Source organism: Bos indicus, chromosome 3 (assembly GCF_029378745.1).
Source record: "Bos indicus isolate NIAB-ARS_2022 breed Sahiwal x Tharparkar chromosome 3, NIAB-ARS_B.indTharparkar_mat_pri_1.0, whole genome shotgun sequence".
Taxonomy (NCBI): domain Eukaryota; kingdom Metazoa; phylum Chordata; class Mammalia; order Artiodactyla; family Bovidae; genus Bos; species Bos indicus.
The window spans coordinates 84,599,869-84,622,622 of NC_091762.1; the positions used below are offsets into that span (position 1 = coordinate 84,599,869).

At 39.3% G+C, this 22,754-nt stretch overlaps 1 protein-coding gene across 3 annotated transcripts in view; it reads right to left on the reverse strand.

The window, feature by feature from the left end:
- Positions 1-22,754, reverse strand: part of NFIA (nuclear factor I A) — a 399,012-nt gene that overhangs the window by 144,845 nt on the left and 231,413 nt on the right. The gene's annotated exons all lie outside the window — the stretch shown is intronic.

Below are 22,754 nucleotides of genomic sequence, written 5' to 3' on the forward strand. Positions count from 1 at the left end.
CATAAACACAAATTCTTTTGAGCACAAATAAAACTTTCTAAAAAGGTAATCAACAGTTCAAAATGACTTAACCTCTGAATTTTGCATCTGCTTTATTTTTGCTGGGTATAATTAATTTCCCTTAAGATATCTGATATTACATCTAATTATCCACTGCTTATTTATTTTTATGGTATATTCAGGAACATATTTATAAACGGCAAGAAATACATAATTTCTGCATGTCATTTCCCTCTCTGCCTCTGAAGTTTTCTGATTGTGAGTATCACAGGTGGAATCCGGTTGAGAGATCTGTCTATAGGACTAGTGTTAATCTCCTGTTTTAAAAATAGGGTCATGGAGAAGTAGTTGGTGGAAGGGATTTTTTTTAAATAACTATTCTTTGAAATAAGAAACATACCTTTAAGAAACACAATGTAAGAAAATGAACTAGTCTGAATGTATAACAAAGAATTCATAAATATGGTTTATGTTAGCAATAAAAGTTAGATTGTGCCCACTACTAAAAGGAAGCAAGTTTACCTATCCATGCACCAATAAATTTGTTAAATATCATGCACATAAACGCATGCAAAAAGAAATCACCAAGTTTTGGAGAATTAAAAAAGGACCTACAAATTATTCTTTTTCTTTTGGTTAAATTGGACTTTAGCATAAGAAAGATGTTTTGACTGAGAATTAAAAGACAATATTCAGTTAATTTTTACATCAAACACACCATCTATGATATTTTAGATGAAGTGGCTCTAATTTTTAGAATATGCAATAATCATACTTTGCTTTTTAAAAATAAAATGGCACCATGTGTAGGGATGGATATTAACTACATTTATTGTGGTGGTCATTTCACAGTAAATACATAAACTGAATCATTGTCTTCTACACTTGAAACTCACATAATGTTTATGCCATTTATATCAATTAAAAAAAGAAACACATATATACACCACCATTTTTTTTTAAAGAAGACAAAATTCATTTGAAGAAGTGACTAAGAAATTTCACTTCTTAAAACAACCCACACCCGGGTATTCAGTTGACATTTACTTGGTAGGTGCCTGAGATGTTGCTGCCTCTTGGGTTAAAAGAACTGAGAAGTAAAAACAAATAAATAAGTAAAACTCAAAGTCCTGGCAAAAGAGCATAATATCTCTTTCTACTGTGACAATGTGAACATCACATTTACCCCACAGCCCATAACAAAGGAAATCCAACCACAACCTGCATTAAGTTTGACTTAAGACCCATCTAACAATAGCAAGGAAATTCAGAGCTGAATGTGAAAATCTGGGTTGATCTCCAGCTCCTGCTCATCTCTGTCTGTGTCACTTGCTTGCGGGCTGATACTTGTTTCAGTTCCAACCTGTGAAATTCCTTATTTTAAGGACGACTTAACATGAATTTCTAAGCAGAGTGAATGTGAACATACTTTAATCCTGCCTCCAGAAAAAGCAACCAATGTATTTTGAAAACTTCGTTTAGATTAGCGCAAGGCCTTGGGAGGGGGAAGCCCAAGTGTTCATCCACTCAAACCATCATCCTGCTCCTTTTCTTTTGTCCACTCTTAAATGTTGGTCTTCTCCAGCATTTGTGCTCATCTCTGCTTATTACATATTCCCTGTGTTATTTTATTTCCATGCTACCAGCTACCAGGCTTGACTGTGATATGTGTGAAAACTAGAAAAATATTTGCTTGGTTCATCATTGTATTTAATACCTGGGACAAAGCAGTTAGCAAGTGCATATTTGTTGAATGAGTGCATGAATGAATCTATAGGCCAATGACTCTCAAATCTTTAACTTTTGCCAAGATCTCTCTCCTGGGTTCCAAAAACATAGATCAAAATATTTATTAGATATTTCTATCCAGATAGCCTACAGGTATCCTTAGATCCAACATGTCCAAAGTCGAGTTCCTTTTCTTCTCTCCAAAAATATGTTCTTACTCTGTCAATTCCCTACTTCAACAAGCCATCCACCGTTCATCTCATTTTCTATGTTTATGTCATCCCTGACTCTCGCCTCTTGCAAACACCCACATGCAACGAATCTCCCCGATTCTACTCCATGCATATCTCCATCTCTCCCTCTTGACTGTGGCCCTGGCTCTTCCCACTTATCACCAGCACGATGGGACAGCCTCCTACGGTCTATATCATCAGTCTTGGCTTCTCCTCTAGTCTGCTTCCCACACTGCAGCCAGAAATGTCTCTCTGACAGGCAGATCTCATGATTCATTCATTTATTCAACAAATACTTCTTGAGCACCTCCTCTGTGTCTCCTGTGTCAGACATTGGGCCAAGGGTTTAAGACACACTCCTGTAGCTTCAGGAAGTGTGTCTTAAGGTAGCTTCAGGAAATCTATAGTCTAGGATTAGATACAGCTGAAAATGAGTGCCAAAGAATGGATTCTTTTGAACTGTGGTGCTGGAGAAGACTCCTGGGAGTCCCTTGGACAGCAAGGAGATCAAACCAGTCAATCCCAAAGGAAATCAACCCTGAATATTCGTTGGAAGGACTGATGCTGAAGCTGAAGCTCCAAAACTTTGGCCACCTGATGTGAAGAGCTGACTCATTGCTGGGAAAGATTGAGGGCAGGAGGAGAAGGGGGTGACAGAGAATGAGATGGCTGGGTGGCATCACATACTCAATGGAAATGAGTTTGAGCATGCTCCAGGAGGTAGTGGAGGACAGCGAAGCCTGGCGTGCTGCAGTCCCCGGGGTCGCAAAGAGCTGGACCTGACTTAGCGACTCAACAATGACAACAAAGGGGATAAATAATATTAAGGACACAAACAGGAAGAGCTTTAGAAACAGTGGACAGGGAAGGTCTCTCTTTATGCACTTCAGACATGGTTCAGAATGAACAAACACAGCTCAAATTGGGCTCAATATGCTTTCTTTCCTTTTTTATAAAAATGTTGACAGAACTTCTTATTTCTGTCTCTTATTCTCTCTCATCTCTACCAGTGAAATCAAGCCAATATGCATCTGAAAAACTATTAAAATGAACCACCCAAACAGTCCCTCCAAACTAAACAGGACAAGGACAGGACAGACAAGCCATTTAGACAAAGCTTCCAGTCAAGAAGGTGAGAGCAGGTTCCCTGAGGAGAAGTGTCTGGGTTGTCCTATTGTTGTGATTATGCTTCATGTTTTGGGAGACCAAATAAAAACGGGATAAAGGACAGCATTATTCAATGGACAGAAGGAGCTAAAAAAAGTCTAGTCCCACACTTAAGCTAGCATCTTGTATGATCCTGAAAGTCACTGTAAAAATAACAACTGGATCCTCCTCCCCTTCCAGCAACCTGCCTCCTAAAGCCTATTTTAGTGGAATGTCTGTAATTTAGAAGATAAAATATATGTCAGTGTACAAAAACCAGAAAAATAAAAAAGAAGTATTCACAAATCCTGAAGGAAGCATCCCCTCACACTATCATGAAATTGAGTCACGTTGCCTTGACTACTTCATAATAAGTCCCCAAGGAAAGACCTGTGTAAACACTCCATGTAACTTTAAATGACTATGAAACTGGTTTTGTTCCTTCACCAATTATTTGGAAACCCACTGATGAACTCTAGAAGACAACAACGAGAAGTGAAACCTGAGAAATGATGGAAAAAATGACACAGCTAACGTAATTACTAAGCAAACCTGAGCAGATTAATATTTTGTTCTTACTAACACAAACCAAATCACAAAAATGACTTTCAGGGAAATAACACTAATCTGGGTGGTCTACTTTATCGCAAGATGAGAGCAAAATAGAAAAGACAACACAAAGGCAAATTTAAGTACTTAATTCTCAATTCAGATGTTAGCACTGAAAGATCTTCAGATGGGAAGCTGAGTAAACATTCCCCAAAGGTCCCAGGATTTACGTTTTGAGTAGGGCCTCTCAGAAATGAGTGCAAAACATATACTTTGGTTAAGTATGCCTTAGGTGAAAAGCCAGACTGCAGACTGTTCTGACTCTCTTCAATTCTGAACTACGGTCCAGGAGCAATTGTATAAGAGATTGAAATAACGACCAGATTCTTTTTCATTTTAGATAAAATGGCTAAAAAAGTTCAGTCACTGAAGTCTTGTTCAATGAATTCACAATTAGAGTACAGATTTCAATACCGTGGAGTCTGTCATACTCACAGTGGGGAGGGATTAGACTTTCTAGAGAGGCAGAAATACAAAAAGCTAAATTCTTTTATGGGTCGTTAGGAAAAGCAGCTTTCTTTACCTCGATGATATCAGCAGTTATTATGGAAAATGCTATTAGCAGTCCCTTCATCTTATGAAGGAACTGAATATCTATCTACCTCTTAAAGGAAAAAAGCTAAATTTGCAGAGACATACGGAGAAGGCAATGGCACCCCACTCCAGTACTCTTGCCTGGAAAATCCCATGGACGGAGGGCCTGGTGGGCTGTAGTCCAGGGGGTCACTAAGAGTCGGACACGACTGAGCGACTTCACTTTCACTTTTCATTTTCATGCATTGGAGAAGGAAATGGCAACCCACTCCAGTGTTCTTGCCTGGAGGATCCCAGGGACGGGGGAGCCTCGTGGGCTGCCGTCTCTGGGGTCGCACAGAATCAGACATGACTGAAGTGACTTAGCAGCAGCAGCAGGTAACCTTGCAGAGCGGTTCAGAGGTCAGGGAAGAAATAAGTGGTAACAAACCATCCGGAGGGCTGGCCTTCAAAGAAAGCTGGAACATCCATGAAACATACGTGATGCATTTGAGGAGGAAAGTGTATACATGAGGTGGTATGTTTGTTCTGTTGAAAGAACAAAGGCAGGAAGCTGCAATGGCTCAATGGTAAAAGAATCTGCCTGCCAAGGCAGGAGATGCGGGTTCCATCCCTGGGTTGGGAAGATCCCCTGGAGGAGGGCATGGCAACCCACTCCAGTATTCTGGCCTGGGAAATCCCATGGACAGAGGAGCCTGGAAGGCTACAATTCATGGGGCTGCAAAGAGTCAGACACGACTTGGCAACTAAACAACAAGAGCAAAGGCTCTCAGCTCTATATTATCATATTTCATCTAGCCAATGGATGGAGGCACACTGCATACACGGGTCCTTCAAATGTACAGCCTGCTCTCCATATAAGGGGATGCAGAACCCGCTGATACCAAAGGCCAACCATGCCATTTTACACAAGGAACTTTAGCATCTGAGGATTCTTGTATCCCTGGGGGTCCTGGAAACAAGGCCCATGCATATGGAGGGACAACTGTAATCTCTATTCTCTCACGGTAAATATGGTTCCATCACTAGTAAGACAAGCCAATGGCCAGGCCTCTTCATGCTTGAGTTCCTCAAAGGAAAAGAGCTCCCTTGTGGTCAGGCCATTTCCATTCCACAAGTACTTGGGACTGTCTGTGACGTGCAGGTCTTGGACTAAATCCTGAAGACATCACTCTCACAGAACTCATGTTCTGCTGCTCCTAAAGAAAAGCTGACCTCATCAACTCTGTTCCTCCCTGGAATTTTCATTCCTGCTTCCGTGAACTCCCAGCTGGCTTCTGAGCCACCCAAGCGGTAGGCATGTGGCTCCTTCCTCGTCTCTGGCCCCCACGGTTCAGTCCATACTTATCAGCTGTGCTCAGTCAGTCCTGTTGAGTAGAGCGTCAGCTTGACCTGCCTCCCGTAGGAGGCTCCTTCTCTTTATCTGACAGTGATTTGTTTTCCTGTCCTACTTCAGCACCCCTACAACAAACCAGGCAAGAGCAGGCTATGTCTTCTGATCTGACTCTGCCCACAGTCACAATCCCTTTTCTAGGTGTGCAATAAATATTGATTCGGTGATTCAGATGAGCACCTTGAGACACCCTTATTTAGTAGCCCTCTAAAGAACTATGTAAATTAGTTTACCTCCAGTCACATGTTCCTTCTATACTTTTCTTTTGGAATATCGTAGAAAACAGATTTTTTTTAAGGGGGGGTGTAAATATGTCTACTGATCCATTAAATGCAAATTAAAAATTTTTGGTCTGTGGACAAAGACAGAGCCCACGGGATGGCAAAGCAATAAGAAGAAGCTGGGACCCTGAATGATGGTGTAGAGTAGAACCTCCCTGCAAACTAAGCCTATCATCTGGAACAGTTACAAAAAGAAAAATAGATTTTAATGTACTTTAACCACCTTATTTTTTTTGGTCTTTATTATAGTAGCCTAGTACTTAACCTAACCAACATAAGTGCCAGTCTTTCCCTTTAGAATCAAAAGTGCCACAAATTAGCAGTCCAGTCTGCAAACACATTTTGCTTGGCTAGCAGAATACTAATTTTTTTTTTTTTTTGCACATGAAAGTTTTTAAACTGAGCATGAGCTTACAAATATACCACATTCCCTAGTACTCTTTATTGTATTTCATTTATTTAAATGTTCTGTAAGGCCCTTGTAGCCAAAGAAATGTGTGATGCCTGATACACATCTTCTCTTCATGTTTATCTAGTAGCACAGTAGAGATAGAACACATGGTTGGTTGCTGTGTTTTGTCTGATAATAAAACCATCAGTGTTTCATGATTTCTTTGAGAATAAAGTTTAGATGTATTAGCTGGGTATTTAAAGCTCTTCAAAATCTGGACTCTAATATATCTTCTCAGCATTTCAGGTAGTAGTTCCAACATCATCCAAATATTGGATTGGTCAAAAAGTTCATTCAGGTTTTTCCATAAGATGTTACAAAAATCCCAAACAAACTTTTTGGCCAACCTGTGTTGCAACCAAGATGTCCCATCTGTTGTTCTCCAAATACGGGTATGTTCCATCCTCCATGTCAGGGTTCATATCAGCACTTCCCAAACCCCGTTATGTAGAGTGTGTGTGTGTGTGTGTGTGTGTGTGCGCACGCGCGCATGTGCTAAGTTGCTTCAGTCATGTCTAACTCTTTGCAACTCTATGGATTGTAGCCTGCAGAGTCCCGTCTCCATGGAATTCTCCAGGCAAGAATACTGGAGAGGGTTGCCATGCCTTCTCCAAAGGACCTTCCTGATAGTCCCCCCAAATGCTCCACCACAAAAGAATTAAAAACAAAGACACAAGTACATATAAGATAAAGATTTCCATAGTAAAAATAGTTCAGGAAACACTATCACAACCACCCTTAGAGAATGACAAGGAACATTTACATAGTAAAGCCTCTGAGAGTTTCTTACAAACTTTCTTAATATCATTTAACTCACAATTTCCTAAATAATTTGACAAGGACACCGTTTGTTTTTGGCAAGTGTCCTTCCGTTCATACACTGTTCTGCTCCTTTTCCTATTTTCTCCCGTTTGGTTTATGTACTAAAGTGCTGAGGGGAAAGTAGAATCTGAACTCTTTGAGCTAATTCACACCTTTAAGGCAAGGCTAAAGGATATTCCCAATCTTAACTTGCAATCACTTTAAAATATCCAGATTAGGCAAATGGATCAAGCCAGTAACAGGTATTGTAAAGATAAGTTACCTAGCTGAAAAATTCACAGATAACATACTTTAGACATATTAGCTTTAATTCTTCCTGTAACCCTGTGTAGTTGGCAATCTTCTGATTTTACAGAAAAGGAAGCTCAAGCTCATTGAGCTTAAGTGACTTGCCCAAGGTCACACACTTAGTGGCAGAATTAGGAGTAGAACACAGGTTTGTTTAGTTCTCTTTATATAATGTATTTTATTGCATCTTAATCCAACAAATATAATACCAGAGACTTGATTATCCAATCTAACCCAAAGGCCTTATCATATCCTTTTACTAATTCCTGCAGTTAATAAGGGAAGAGTAATATTTCACTAAATTAAATATGATGGCTCAACTTAACTATAAAGGTTTATGACTTTGAGTTACAAGTGATTAGGCATTTAATTAAAGGACTAGGTCTAAAAGACATCAAAACATGTAAATAAAAGGTGGAAAAATATTTTTACTTATTTGTATGTTAGAAACATTAGATGCGTAATGTCTTAGAATGAACTGGAAATGACGGGATCTTAAAGATCACCTAGTAAGGGAGTCATCATTGTGTCATAAAGAATTTTAGACTAATAAAATAATAAGCTTTGACTTTTAAAAAAATAATATGTTTGCCGTGCTGTAACTTCGCTTCATTTTTCCTCTGGAACAGGCAGAATAAATCTATTCTCTCTTCCATTTTGCTGCCCTTCACTTATTTAAAGACAGTCCTCAGCCCTTAATTTTCTCTTCCTTAGGCTAAATATTCTCTTTCATTGTTTTGTCATGTGAGCCAATTAATTTTCCCATTGCCCTTAAACATGTAGAATTATACATTTATTAGACCTATAATAAGCATAAATGGATATTCTTCAAGAGGACCCAACCACAAATTAGTTTTGTACAAAAACAGAGAAACACTTTGCTTTAAAAAAATTTTTTTCAAGCATCATAAAAAAAAAAGGTTCTTAACGAGAAAATTTTGCTTCAAGTTAGGAAAAAGTAACTTCCATTTAATTAATATAATGATTCATATTTTATAAATATATTAAAATTAACATTATCTTTTAATGCATCATAAACTTAAAAGTATTTCTTAATTAACCTGGTTGTGAATTAAAAGAGGCTTTCAAGCAAACTTATTGTTTCTATGTTCTGAACCAAAGTTTTCTCTAAACTTGGACAGGAACAATTGTTAATCTGCAAATGGATCAAACTATTTGTAATAGCTTCAGTTTCTGCTTTCAAACTCATACATACTGGAGAAAAAATAAGCAAACGCATTCTCTGAATACATCAGAAACTGATTACCTTAAATGAAACAGACATGAAACTAGATCACCTGAGGGCTACCCTGGTTTATGGATGTAAAACAGGAAAAAAAAAATTAATGCCTATCATTCTGTTCTTCCTTTTTAGGTTTAATTCCCATGGCTGTGAAACCATTCACATAGAGCCTGCATGCTAAACCACCCGAGGACACACGCAATGACAAGGAAAGAAGATGACCAGGAGCCATGTGCTAATTTTAAGACACTCAACACTGACTTCGGTTCACAGGGCACAAGAAGAAAATCACTGATGAACTGAAGCAATACATTTTAAAAGAATTCTTACAATGACTTGTCTAAGACTACAAAAAAAAAAATTACAAATAGGTGGATGTCATTTCCTAATTATATAATAAAATAAAGTTAATGTTTAGAAACACAGAATACAAACAGCAACCATCTTTTTTAAAGTCATTTGCTTTGTGCAATTCCTACTCACCCAGAAATTACTTAGTTACTGATGCCATAATTCACAGCCTTTATTAAATTATAGGATCTATAGTACACAATTCTGCAGATACTATGGCACGCCACAAATCGGCCAGGCCACTAGACTTTGAAGTTTGCTGGCTTAGCACAAACACAAAGTATTTTAGAAGTAGCAGAAAATTCTTTGTGAAATATAACAGAATGAATTAGACTGTTCAGGCCATGTCGTGTTAGCACAATGGGGGAACACTTTTAAGACTTTAAAGTCATGTAATACAATTCTAGGCTGGATTTTTCTTGTTAGAAAAAGTAGAATGGGAGTGATTGGAAGAGAAAAGGGCCAATATTTGACAACAGAAATCAGCATAACCTTTTAACTGCAGCAGCCATGGGTGACTGCCCTTTGACCTTGAAAGATTATGTGGGATTTCAATGACAACAGCTGGAAGTGAGCATGTGTGAATGGAGAACACAGATCTGAGGCCTGGTACAAAAGGCTGCACAATCTCTGCCCAGATCAGAGTGCTGATTAGAAATTGTTTCCTGGTCCTGGCTTAATAGAGTGTGATAATGAAAGGTTTTTTTTGTTTTTTTTTTTTTTAATTCTTCCAGCAAGAAATCATTGGTAGATTTCTTCCAAACCCATTCTCCCCTTTTAGCCCCTCAAATCTCCTGGGTTTTCATGTATAAAAGCCTTATCATTTTTAGTTAAAAACAAAACTTTGTTTCAAAAGCTACCTCTTACAGATACAATTTAAGTTCTTGAGTTTGTCTCTTGCATTTTAAAATAACCTCTATTTGGCATGTTACACAGGATATCATTATTTTTTATCTAAGGATCTGTCATACACACACATACATAAATGAGAGTTCAATAAAAGCAGGAACTGTAATCGCTCATTGCTTTAATTCTGCCACTTATACAGTGGCTAGCATATGGTGGGTCCTCCCTATATATATGACAAGGTAACACAGAAATGAAATATTTATTCTTGTCCATTTATTCTTTTTATTTTCTTGGCATAAAAAGGTAAATTCCTACATGAACATTTAATAATATCACCTTTTTCTTCAACCAAGTTCATAGATACACTAGCAATTTTTGGTTACATCTTTAGGTACGTTTACTCAACAAGAATTTATGAAAAAGATGAGTGATTACTTCCTGTCAAAGATAAGGTAACTTAACCAAGTAGATATATAGAGATTTGACTGCTTGGTGAATGAGGTCATTTCGATCCATAAGACCCCAGTGAATGATGTTCACTGAGCTAAAATTAGCACATACACTGATGCAGGTGCAATCTCAAGTTCCTATATGGGATCCCCATACTTGCTGACATTGCTCTCAAACTACCCAAATGATGCCACACTATTACTGAAAGGACACCGAGTTATGACTCATTTATGTTGTTTTGGTTTTACCATGCATTCTATCTTACCTTCCACCGTTCTGGATTTTGTTAACTCCTCTAGCTCTGGATTTTGCTAAGTACTCTAGTTTCTGTCGCAAATGAGCAACTCCTTAGTTTCAGTAGAAGGTGGCCTTTCCTTTATGCAAATAGTACTCTGAGTTGGGCAAAAACCAACCTGGCTGTGTGGTATGAGACAAGCAGAGGCTGGTGAAACTGACTTCCAAAGCAGACAGGGGTTGTCTGCCTACATCCTTCTGTAGCAACTCTAGATGTTATTACAAACAAGCCATGGGACAGATTGTTTTTTGGAACAGACCGAATCCATTTGCCGTTTCAAAATTCTATAAACAGAGTATTAAGGAATTCAATTCCCACAGCAACTCTATGGGCGTTGGCTTCAGTTTTATGGGAATTTCTGCCAAGCTCACATATTTGTAGAACTATTGGGTTAGAGTGTCCTCTGCAACCCCGAGCAGGAGGGATCATTTCTTGCGATCGCAGTTCACTTTAAGGACTGGGTCTTACTGGTGACAGGTACACATGATAAATGTTCCAGAAGCCTGACCTAATTTCCCTTGAAGTGAGTGTTTTGCTAAGAACATTCCCTCAAAGTGTCAGCTTGCAACCAAGGATTCAAACCTGCCAGTGTCCATTCTTCTTAGCGAGTTATTACCATTGCTTTGAAAGTTCACTCAAAAGGAAGCTAATTCTGCCTCATTTACAAACTTCTTCAGACTTACGGCTGCATTTAAATAAGTTATATATCTAATGTAAAATAAGAAATTATAAAACATACTCAGTCTCATAGTTTTCAGTTATTTGTGATCAGAAAAACAAAACATTCTGGGCTTAGTATAAATTAAGGTGAACTTGCAATATACTTGTTTTTTCTCTTGTAAAGAGATCAATATGGCAACATGTTCACTTTATCTTGTCCTTCAAAAATTATATCTGCAAGGTATTATTTATGTATCATATAGTAGTAGGGAAAATATTGCAGAAATTAGAACCCCAAATGTCCTAAGCCTCAGTTTCTGTAGCCATAACATGGCATTAATGGTTGTACCTACCTCTTGTTTGTTGCTAGGAATAATGAGATAATGTATTTAAAATAATTAGCCAAAAGTCAAAGATCTCTCTTGGTAAATGTCATGTTGCACTTGAAAATACGTGGCTTTTTTTCAAATATCTTTTTATATTGAATTCTAACATAATTCCACAATGATAACAGTATGGACGCCACATGATTTTAATGCCTTTGGACCATAAAATTTGTGCACCCTGTTTTATGTCCCTGGATATGTTCCAATGTCTCCTGGTTTATAGTCTACGGCAACTTGAATAGAATTTGTATCCTGACGTTGTGTGAAAACTGTATAAATCTTAATTATGTTGAATTGGTTCATAGTGCTTTTCAGGTCTACTATATCCTTCTTTTCTGTCTATTCATTCTATTAATTTTTGAAAGTTTGATATTGAAACTCCAATTAAGAACTTTAATTTATCTACTTAAAAAAAATAATTGTAACATACAGTGGAAATATATGTAACTTTGTTCTGTATCTTCTAAGTCTCCTGAAAATGTGTTATCATACTTTCATAATATAAAAAATAAGAAGGAAGAAAAAAAACATCATTCCCATTTAAAATAATAATATAAAAAATACTTGGCTAAGAACCTAGAATATAGAATGTGCTCAAAAAAATGATAGCCATTACTACAATAATAAATTATGTTTTAGATGTTAAATCAATAGAAAAATTTAAAAAAACAGGTAGAAATAACTATGATCTTTTGATGTGAGAAAACAATTAATGTAGTATCTACATAAAAGTTTTATATACAATAATGATATTTTGTTTACAAAGAATTTCTGAGTAAAAATGAAATTATTTTCTAAAGCAAGTAACACAAAAATTACCATTAAAAACAAATCTTCTGGTATTTCTTAGGTTTTTGTAAAGTGAAATAAAAACAGTACTTAGTCTCCAAATTGTTTGAAATAAATTGAGCATATATTTCAGTAATCTGATTCCTATATTTACTAATAAATATATTTATTCAGTGTTTGTAAAAATATAATTAGTTATAATTCCTAAAATAATTTTAAATACAGATTTATTTTTTAAATGCACATTAACTATCTACCTGGGTCAAGCATTATCATAGGTATGGAAATAAAAATTTTGGTTTCCTATTTTAGGGGTGATAACTATAGATACTCAACCAAGAAAAGGACCCTTGGACAATTTTCTTTTTCAGTAAACTAAGTTTTACCTAATTTTTCAATAAAGCATATTTAGGAGTATTTCGAAAATAATAGCATACATATTTTGCCAGTTACATTTTATTTTTTTAAAGAATTTGATTTGCTGATAATTTTACTGGTAACGAAGTGCAAGCTGCCTGTTCCAGAAAACAGGTATTTAGAAATCTCATTTTGTTTTTCAGTATTTTTCAGATGAACACTGTATTTAAACTTTTTAAGATGTTAAAATACTTAGGATACTATAAAAATGTCTACAAAAAAAAAAAAGGAATATTAACACTGAATGAAGAAATACCTTTTTGAAATGAACTATTCTCAATCCAGGGCCTCCACACTTGAGCTCCTTACTTCACCACGAGTCGTGACTCCTTATAGCTTTAAATCAATGCTAAAAGAATTTGCCCTTTTAGGCAGAAGAATGAAGGACATGTTTCCCTCTACTGACTTTGATCAGTGAAGCCCTTTATGATTCAGGCCATTTCCTTGATTTTAGGGAACAGAAAATTTGCATGACTTGCAGAGTGAACCAGTAAGGCTCAGACCTGGCTTTACCTAAGCTGGAGCACTGAGTTTTTAGAATTTCTGCAATGTGTCTTGGCAGGGCTATCAGCATTTTGAGAGGGATTCCTTCCAATGTTCAAAACTACCCTGTATGCTATAGGACACTTAGCGTCCCTGACCTCCACCAGTGAATGCCAACAACACCCCCTCTTTGTGACAACCAAAACTGCCCTCACACATTTTTAACTGCCCCCCAAGGTAGGGGAAAAGGCTTCCCTGATAACTCAGTTGGTAAAGAATCCGCCTGCAATGCAGGAAACCCCGGTTCAATTCCTGGGTCAGGAAGATCCCCTGGAGAAGGGAATGGCTACCCACTCCAGTATTCTTGGGCTTCCCTTGTGGCTCAGCTGGTAAAGAATCTGCTTGCAATACGGGAGACCTGGGTTTGATCCCTGGGTTGGGAAGATCCCTTGGAGAAGGGAAAGGTTACCCACTCCAGTGTTCTGGTCTGGAGAATTCATGGACTGTATAGTACACAGGATGGCAAAGTGAGTGACTTTCACTTTTGCTTAAGGCAGGGAGGTGTCATTTGGTCCTTCGGTGAAAAACTCTCTCTAGTGTATAAACACTATCTTACAAATCTCATTAGGTAATTTTGATACCAGGTAATTTTGCCTACTATTGAATTGACTTATCGACTCTATAGTTAGAATGCAAACTCTTTTTAAGTCAGGGAATGATTCTTACAATTCTTTTGAGATTTCACTTCCTCCTCAGTCATGCCCTCTACCCTTCATCCTTACCCTAGTATCTACTTCAGATATTACAGTTAGAATTGGACGTTTTTAACTTTAAACTAAAAGTTAAAACTTTTAAATTTAACTGTAGAAATGCAGTTAGCATTTTAAAATGACAAAGTTTTGTCTTGTTTTGGGGGCTCTCACATATGTGGTTCATAAATATAAAACACAATTTTGCCCTTTCTGGAAGATCTTAATTTCAAATATTGGTTCATTGGTCTTTATGTGTACGTGAACACGTTGGCCCAGCCTCTCTGATCTCTTATTGCCGAGAAGATACATTTACTGTAAACTCCCAGGAACCCCACAAATACTGTTCTGTCTTGACAGCGCCTTTGTACCTGAAGTCCACAGACTCTATAGAAATATGAAAATAACACATAATGCTTGAAAATAAACTTTTTTTTTCTATTTTCAGCTCTCAGAGAAAGAATGTAGGTGAAATAAAAGAGACACAGAGCTAAAATGCCCCAAGTCCCTATTGCTAACACCAAACCAACTACATCAGTAAGCTCAACAGGCCAATTTCTGAAGTTCCAACTACTATCAAAAGAGAGAGGGAAAAGTTAAATGGAGTTTTTCTTTGTTTTTTGTTTTTTTTTAAGGTGCTTTAATTCTAAACCTAAAGTTTTCTCTACAGCTTGGTTCATTCCTCAACAATCTATGTCAATCTATGAGATAAGTATAGATGATAGACTTGGATCAGATATTAACATACTCCCTGTCCTCAGTTTAGCAAAAACACTTTTCGAAGAAGAAGTAGTAAGAAGACTGGGTTCACGCCAGCAAGACCCAATTCAAATGTCATCACCTTTTGATTTCATCTGTGTCCTCAGAGCATCACAGCCCTCTCTACATTGCACACTCAATAAATAATGACAACTGTCAGAAAACAATGGAAGCGTAAGTGATCAAACTTAATGGGACCAAGGATAAGCCTATGGCTAGGAAGCCAAGTGTGTATGTTGGGAGCGCGGGAGATCGCAAGTATTACTGCTAGATAGAGGTTTGCAAGGATGATAGGGCCAAAATTTGGAGTTTTCAATTTGGACAACATTCTCTAAGTAATCAGTTCAGTCGCTCAGTCATGTCCGACTCTTTGCGACCCCATGAACTGCAGCACGCCAGGCCTCCCTGTCCATCACCAACTCCCGGAGTTCACCCAAGCTCATATCCATCGAATCAGTGATGCCATCCAGCCATCTCATCCTCTGTCATCCCCTTCTCCTCCTGCCTTCTATCTTTCCCAGCATCAGGGTCTTTTCCAGTGAGTCAGTTCTTCGCATCAGGTGGCCAAAATATTAGAGTTTCAGCTTCAGCATCAGTCCTTCCAATGAATAATCAGGACTGATTTCCTTTAGGATGGACTGGTTGGAGCTCCCTGCAGTCCAAGGGGCTCTCAAGAGTCTTCTCCAACACCACACTTCAAAATCATCAATTCTTCAGTCCTCAGCTTTCTTTATAGTCCAACTTTCACATCCATACATGACTACTGGAAAATCCATAGCTTAGACTAGACAGACCTTTGTTGACAAAGTAATGCCTCTGCTTTTTAATAGGCTATCTAGGTTCATCATAGCTATTCTTCCAAGGAGCAACAGTCTTTTAATTTCATGGCTGCAATCACCATCTGCAGTGATTCTGGAGCCCAAAAAAATAAAGTCTGACACTACTTCCACTGTTTCCCCATCTATCTCCCATGGAGTGATGGGATCAGATGCCATGATCTTCATTTTTTGAATGTTGAGTTTTAAGCCAGCTGTTTCACTGTCCTCTTTTACTTTCATCAGAGGCTCTTTAGTTCCTCTTTGCTTTCTGCATCTGCATATCTGAGATTATTGATATTTCTCTCGGCAGTCTTGATTCCAGCTTATGCTTCATCCAGCCCAGCATCTCACATGATGTGCTCTGCTGCTGCTGCTGCTAAGTTGCTTCAGTCGTGTCCAACTCTGTGCGATCCCATAGACAGCAGCCCACCAGGCTCCCCTGTCCCTGGGATTCTCCAGGCAAGAACACTGAAGTGGGTTGCCATTTCCTTCTCCAATGCACGAAAGTGAAAAGTGAAAGTGAAGTCGCTCAGTCGTGTCCGACTCTCAGCAACCCCATGGACTAAAGCCTGCCACGCTCCCCCGTCCATGGGATTTTCCAGGCAAAAGAGTACTGGAGTGGGGTGCCACTGCCTTCTCCATATAAGTTAAATAAGCAGGGTGACAATATACATCCTTGATGTACTCCTTTCCCAATTTGGAACCCATCTGTTGTTCCATGCCTGTTTCTAACTGTTGCTTCTTGACCTGCATACAGATTTCTCAGGAGGCAGGTAAGATGACCTGGTATTCCCATCTCTTAAAGGATTTTCCACAGTTTATTGTGATCCACACAGTCAGACTTTGGCATAGTCAATAAAACAGAAGTTCATGTTTTTCTGGAACTTTCTTGCTTTTTTGATGATCCAATAGAAGTTGGCAATTTGATCTCTTGTTCCTCTGTCTTTTCTAAATCCAACTTGAACATCTGAAAGTTCACGGTTCACATACTGTTGAAGCCTGGCTTGGAGAATTTTGAGCATTACTTTGCTAGCGTGTGAGATGAGTGCAATTGTACGGTAGTTTGAGCATTCCTTGGCATTGCTTTTCTTTGGCATTGGAATGAAAAGTGACCTTTTCCTGTCTTGTGGCCACTGCTGAGTTTTCCAAATTTGCTGGCATATTAAGTGCAGCACTTCTACAGCATCATCTTTTGGGGTTTGAAGTAGCTCAACTGGAATTCCATCACCTCCACTAGCTTTGTTCATAGTGATGCTTCCTAAGGCCTGCTCGACTTCACATTCCAGGATGTCTGGCTCTAAGTGAGTGATCACACCATCATGGTTATCTGGGTCATGAAGATCTTTTTTGTATAGTTCTTCTGTGTATCATTGCCACCTCTTCTTAATATCTTCTGCTTCTGTTAGGTGCATACCACTTCTGTCCTTCCTTTATTGTGCCCATTTTTGCATGAAATGTTCCCTTGGTATCTCTAATTTTCTTGATGAGATCTCTAGTCTTTACTATTCTATTGTTTTCCTCTATTTCTTTGCACTGATCACTGATGAGGGCTTTCTTATCTCTCCTTGCTATTCTTTGGAACTCTGCATTCAGATGGGTATATCTTTCCTTTTCTTCTTTGCCTTTAGCTTCTCTTTTTTTCTCAGCTATTTGTAAGGGCTCCTCAGACAACCATGGCTACATGGGGTACAGTCCATGGGGTTGCAAAAGAGCTGGGCATGACTTAGCAACTAAACAACAACAACAACGATGCACAGCTTATTTTTATAAGTAAGACGTGGTTCTCAGTTACCAGCTTTGTGACCCTGAATAAGCCAATTAAACTTCCATTAATTTATTCAGACAACATTTGTCGAACATTATCTGTTCCAGGCACTCTGATAGGCATTGGGGTGTGTATCTTGAACCTTCAGGTACCTGAAGTCTAATCAGGGAAGCAGGCCAATATCAGGACAATTACAGTACAACCTGATAAAGGCCCTGGTAGTAGAAGCAGACCCTGAGAGCACAGACTAGTCTGAGAGTGCTAAAGAAAGCTTCCTGGAAGGGCAGTGATGGCCTGTACTGTCCCCCAAGACCAGCAGGGTGAGCACTGTGAAGTGGGGGAGACTCGCACAGATTCTTTGTGGGTAGAAAAGTAACCCTGGAGTGACGCTAGCTAATGTTACTGAGGGCTCACTACGTGCCGGCTATTCATCTCCGCTTTCCATGTATTATTTTCTTATAATCTTTCAAGTGCTATGAGGCAGCTACTCTTCTGTCCTCATTTTTATAGATGAAGCAAACTCAGGCACAACTAAGCCCGAAGTCACACAGATAGTAATTGACAGAGTTGAGATTTCCACTCAAGCAGTCTAATTAAAGAACCCACGCTGTCACCCATGGCTCCGTAATTGCACAGATAACAATATCTAGTCCACAGGCCCAAGCACCGAGAAAGGGTTTGGCAGATGACAACATAATTGTGAGAGCCATCAGTGTCACCAGTGTCTACATACACACATCTGACCTGCAGATCTAACTACACTAGATTTTCTTCCCACTAGATGATGGGCTCAGTGGATTCTAACCAAAAACTGAAACTCCAGCTTTACAGTCAAAAGGAAGTGTCCTTCACCAAACAGCCCTGTGGGAAGTTTATTTCTTTCATATCAGTACCACTAAAACCACGAGCTCTCAAAACACTTTGGATCCCTTAACACCACTTCCCTCCAACCTCTTCCCCATAAATATGATTTTGATCCATCCTTGACTACTACTTAATTTACTGTATTTTTGTGCATACGTGAAAATTTAAAGCCACACCAGCTTCACAGTGAAAGTTATGAGTTAGCTGTCACATGTTTGTGTGAAGTCAGAAAACACATCAGTTGTGTCTGACTTTTTGCAACCCTATGAACTGGAGCCCACCAGGCTCCTCTGTTCATGTGATCCTCCAGGCAAGAATACGGGATTACCATTTTCTTCTCCAGGGGATGTTCCTGACCCAGGGATCAAGGCTACGTCTCTTAAGTCTACTGCATTGGCAGGCGGTTCTTTATGACTAGCACCACCTGGGAAGCCCTAGCTGTCACGTGGGGGAGAGAAATATTTGAAAAGTTACGAGTTTTTTTCTTTTTTCCCCTTCTATCAATTGAGATTTTGAATAAACTTTATTGTAAAGAAATTCCAATTTGAAAATTTTTTCAAGTCAAAATGTTGGGGAGGGGGACCAGCAGTGAATTACAGAATGCCACTAAGAATCAAAATTTCAGGTAATAAAACTCAAGTTAGACAATAAAGAGTTTTAATAAAGAACAACCTTGGAGCAATGGTGATACCTATATTTTCACCTGAGAGCCTATGAAGGAACAGGAACACTGCATTTACAGAGGTCTGATACAGACAAAAGATGAGGGAGATTATAAATTTCTTGCTTGGCCATGGTTCATCTCAGTGAACTCTGTTTCCTAATAGTCAAAGCACAGGCCAATTGTGTACCCACAGGTGTCCTGCAACTGTGTGCCCACAAGTCTATACAGCCAGGATTATCATTATCAGATATTTATTGGGCTGCCAGTTATAAAGAATGCAGGTGTTACTGCCAAGAATGGGTAACATATGGCTCTCCATGCCTTGACGGCAGTCAACTTGTAGACAGAAGTGGGCAACCTCTATTCCCCACTGGAGGAAAAGATTCATCTGAGAGGCAGGCAGCACAGGACACAGCCCGTCTTGCTGCTGGGCAGACATGCTCAGATCCCAGTCCTTCTCCACTTAGGTAAGTGGATGCACCACCTTGAGCCTCAGTTTCTTATTCTATTGCTCGTTGGTGTTGTTTAGTCTCTAACTAGTATCCAATTCTTTTGCAACCCCATGGGCTGTCCATGGGAGTTTCCAGGCAAGAATACTTGAGTGGCTTGCCATTTCCTTTTCCAGGGGATCTTCCTGACCCAGCAATCGAACCCGCAGCTCCTGCCACATCTCCATTGCCAGCGGGTTCTTTACCCCTGAACCAACAGGGAAGCCCTTCCATTGCTGGAGTGAGGACTAAACGAAATAATGCATAGACCCCAGCATAGTACCTGTTGACACGGGAGACCAATGTAGTGGGCACCATTCCCTAATATTCAGCTGACGCTATGTCCATGGGATTTCCCAGGCGAGAATACTGGATCGGGTTGCAATTTCCTTCTCTAAGAAATCTTCATGACCCAGGGATTGAACCTGCATCTCCTGTACTGGCAGGCAGATTCTTTACTGCTGAGCCACCAGGGAAGCCCAGTTGATGCTATATATAGTTGATGCTATATTAGGCACCTAATATTTCAAAGGCACTTCCAAAAGGATGACCAAACAGTCTGGTAAGCCCTTTCTTAATAGGGACATTACTGGCATTTTAGGAAAGTTAGTTCTTCATTAGATGGAACTATCCAGAGCATGATAAGATATTTAGCATCCCTATGTTCAAGCTGGTTTTTAGAAAAGGCAGAGGAACCAGAGATCAAATTGCCAACATCCACTGAATCATCAAAAAAGCAAGAGAGTTCCAGAAAAACATCTATTTCTGCATTATTGACTATGCCAAAGCCTTTGACTGTGTGGATCACAATAAACTGTGGAAAATTCTTCAAGAGATGGGAATACCAGACCACTTGACCTAACTCTTGAGAAACCTGTATGCAGGTCAGGAAGCAACAGTTAGAACTGGACATGGAACAACAGACTGATTCCAAATAGGAAAAGGAGTCTGTCAAGGCTGTACATTGTCATCCTGCTTATTTAACTTATATGCAGAGTACATCATGAGAAACGCTGGGCTGGAGGAAGCACAAGCTGGAATCAAGATTGCCGGGAGAGATATCAATAACCTCAGATATGCAGATGACACCACCCTTATGGCAGAAAGTGAAGAAGAACTAAAGAGCCTCTTGATGAAAGTGAAAGAGGAAAGTGAAAAAGTTGGCTTAAAGCTCAACATTCAGAAAACTAATATCATGGCATCTGGTCCCATCACTTCATGGGAAATGGAGAAACAGTGGAAACAGTGGCTGACTTTATTTTTTTGGGGCTCCAAAATAACTGCAGATGGTGACTGTAGCAATGAAATTAAAAGACACTTACTCCTTGGAAGGAAAGTTATGACCAACCTAGATAGCATATTGAAAAGCACAGACATTACTTTGCCAACAAAGGTTTGTCTAGTCAAGGCTGTGGTTTTTCCAGTGGTCATGTATGGATGTGAGAGTTAGACTGTGAAGAAAGCTGAGCGCCAAAGAATTGATGCTTTTGAAGGGTGGTGTTGGAGAAGACTCTTGAGAGTCCCTTGGACTGCAAGGAGATCCAACCAGTCCATTCTAAAGGAGATCAGTCCTGGGATTTCTTTGGAAGGAATGATGTTGAAGCTGAAACTCCAATACTTGGCCACCTCATGCGGAGAGCTGACTCATTTGAAAAGACCCTGATGCTGGGAAAGATTAAGGGCAGGAGGAGAAGGGGACAACAGAGGATAAGATGGTTGGATGGCATCACCGACTCGATGGACATGGGTTTGGGTGGACTCCAGGAGTTGGTGATGGACAGGGAGGCCTGGCGTGCTGTGGTTCATGGGGTCGCAAAGAGTCGGACACGACTGAGCTGAACTGAACTGAATTCCCCCTTTCATTACTCCCCATACACTGAAAGGCAGTAAGATGCTTCCTCTCTGGGCATTTTGACAAGGGGGAAAGCCTCTACTACAGAGTTGGTTAAAGTACTGAAAAGCTCTTGAAACGTATGAAGCTTTCAGTCATATAGTCAAAGATAATGGCAGATCTAAGTGGAAGGAGGTTGAGCCCTTCCACTTTTAGATCTTCTCCCTACTTCAGCCCCACGGTCTCATACTTATTAAAATTTGACTTGCTAAAGTCTGATACCAAGCCTACATTACCAGAAAATGTGGCCACCAGCCCAGCACACTAAAGAGATTTCCAAAACACAAAGAAGTGCTGAATGGATTAACATTTCACCTGAGACACACCTTGACTGAACAATTCCAGTGTGGTCTTATTTTGTAAAACATCTCTGTTACAGGAAAACTCTAGGTGTTTCTCTGTGCCCAAAGCAAATGGACTTAAAAGCAGAATCTCACTGTAATAAAAAGTGAAAAAAGAAGCAACTGCTTCTATCCATGCACTCATTCTAAGAAACAGAAAAAAGGAAGCATTCACTCACATTCTTACACCTTTGAGGTTTTCTTTTACTTCTTGAATTGAGGAGAATCTGGACCCAAGGTATTACATACATATACCTCCATGTGAATATTCCTGTCTTTCCCTCTCACTATGGATAGCAAGATTTCAAAACAAAACAAATCAAAACAAAAAACAGGAAGACAGTAAAGTGAACATGCCCAGAAACATGGAAAATCTTAAGTTAAGGAAGAATCATGCACAGATTTGTGGGTCAGGGGGCTTTTAGGGGAGGTGGTGGTGGTGAGGGGGCACAATCACATTTTGCTCGAAACAGAAGATAAAGGTTTTTGATATTGAAGAAAGAGTTCAAGATTCTGAGATTGATAGGAGTGAATCTAGGGAAAAGGAATTAACCGTCTCTTCACATTCAAGCCTGATGGAGCCCCTCTATATGGACTGCCTGGTCCTGGCTTCCACATGATTATCATAACGTACCGAGTGTCAGAAATTCAGATGAAAGCAGAAAAGGTCTCGTAAGGAAAATCAGAGGAAAGAGGATAAAGATGGGGAAACTCTACAAGGTATTCACTAAGAGAATGAACACTTGGTCTCTCTTCTGATGATCATGCAAATGGAAAACGGTTTGAGAGTCATGCCCTGTAGTATAGATTACTAAAAAGCGGGATAGATTTCTCACAACTCCTGTAAAAATGCAGCGTTTGAGGAGCTTTATATCAGCATTCATTCTCAGTCATTCACAATCATAAGGTGTAGGCCCTACAGAGTGTCACCACCAGGGCTCCTGAATCAAGACAATCACAATAACAGCAGGAACATCAACAATGATCACGTACTGAAGACTTACTAG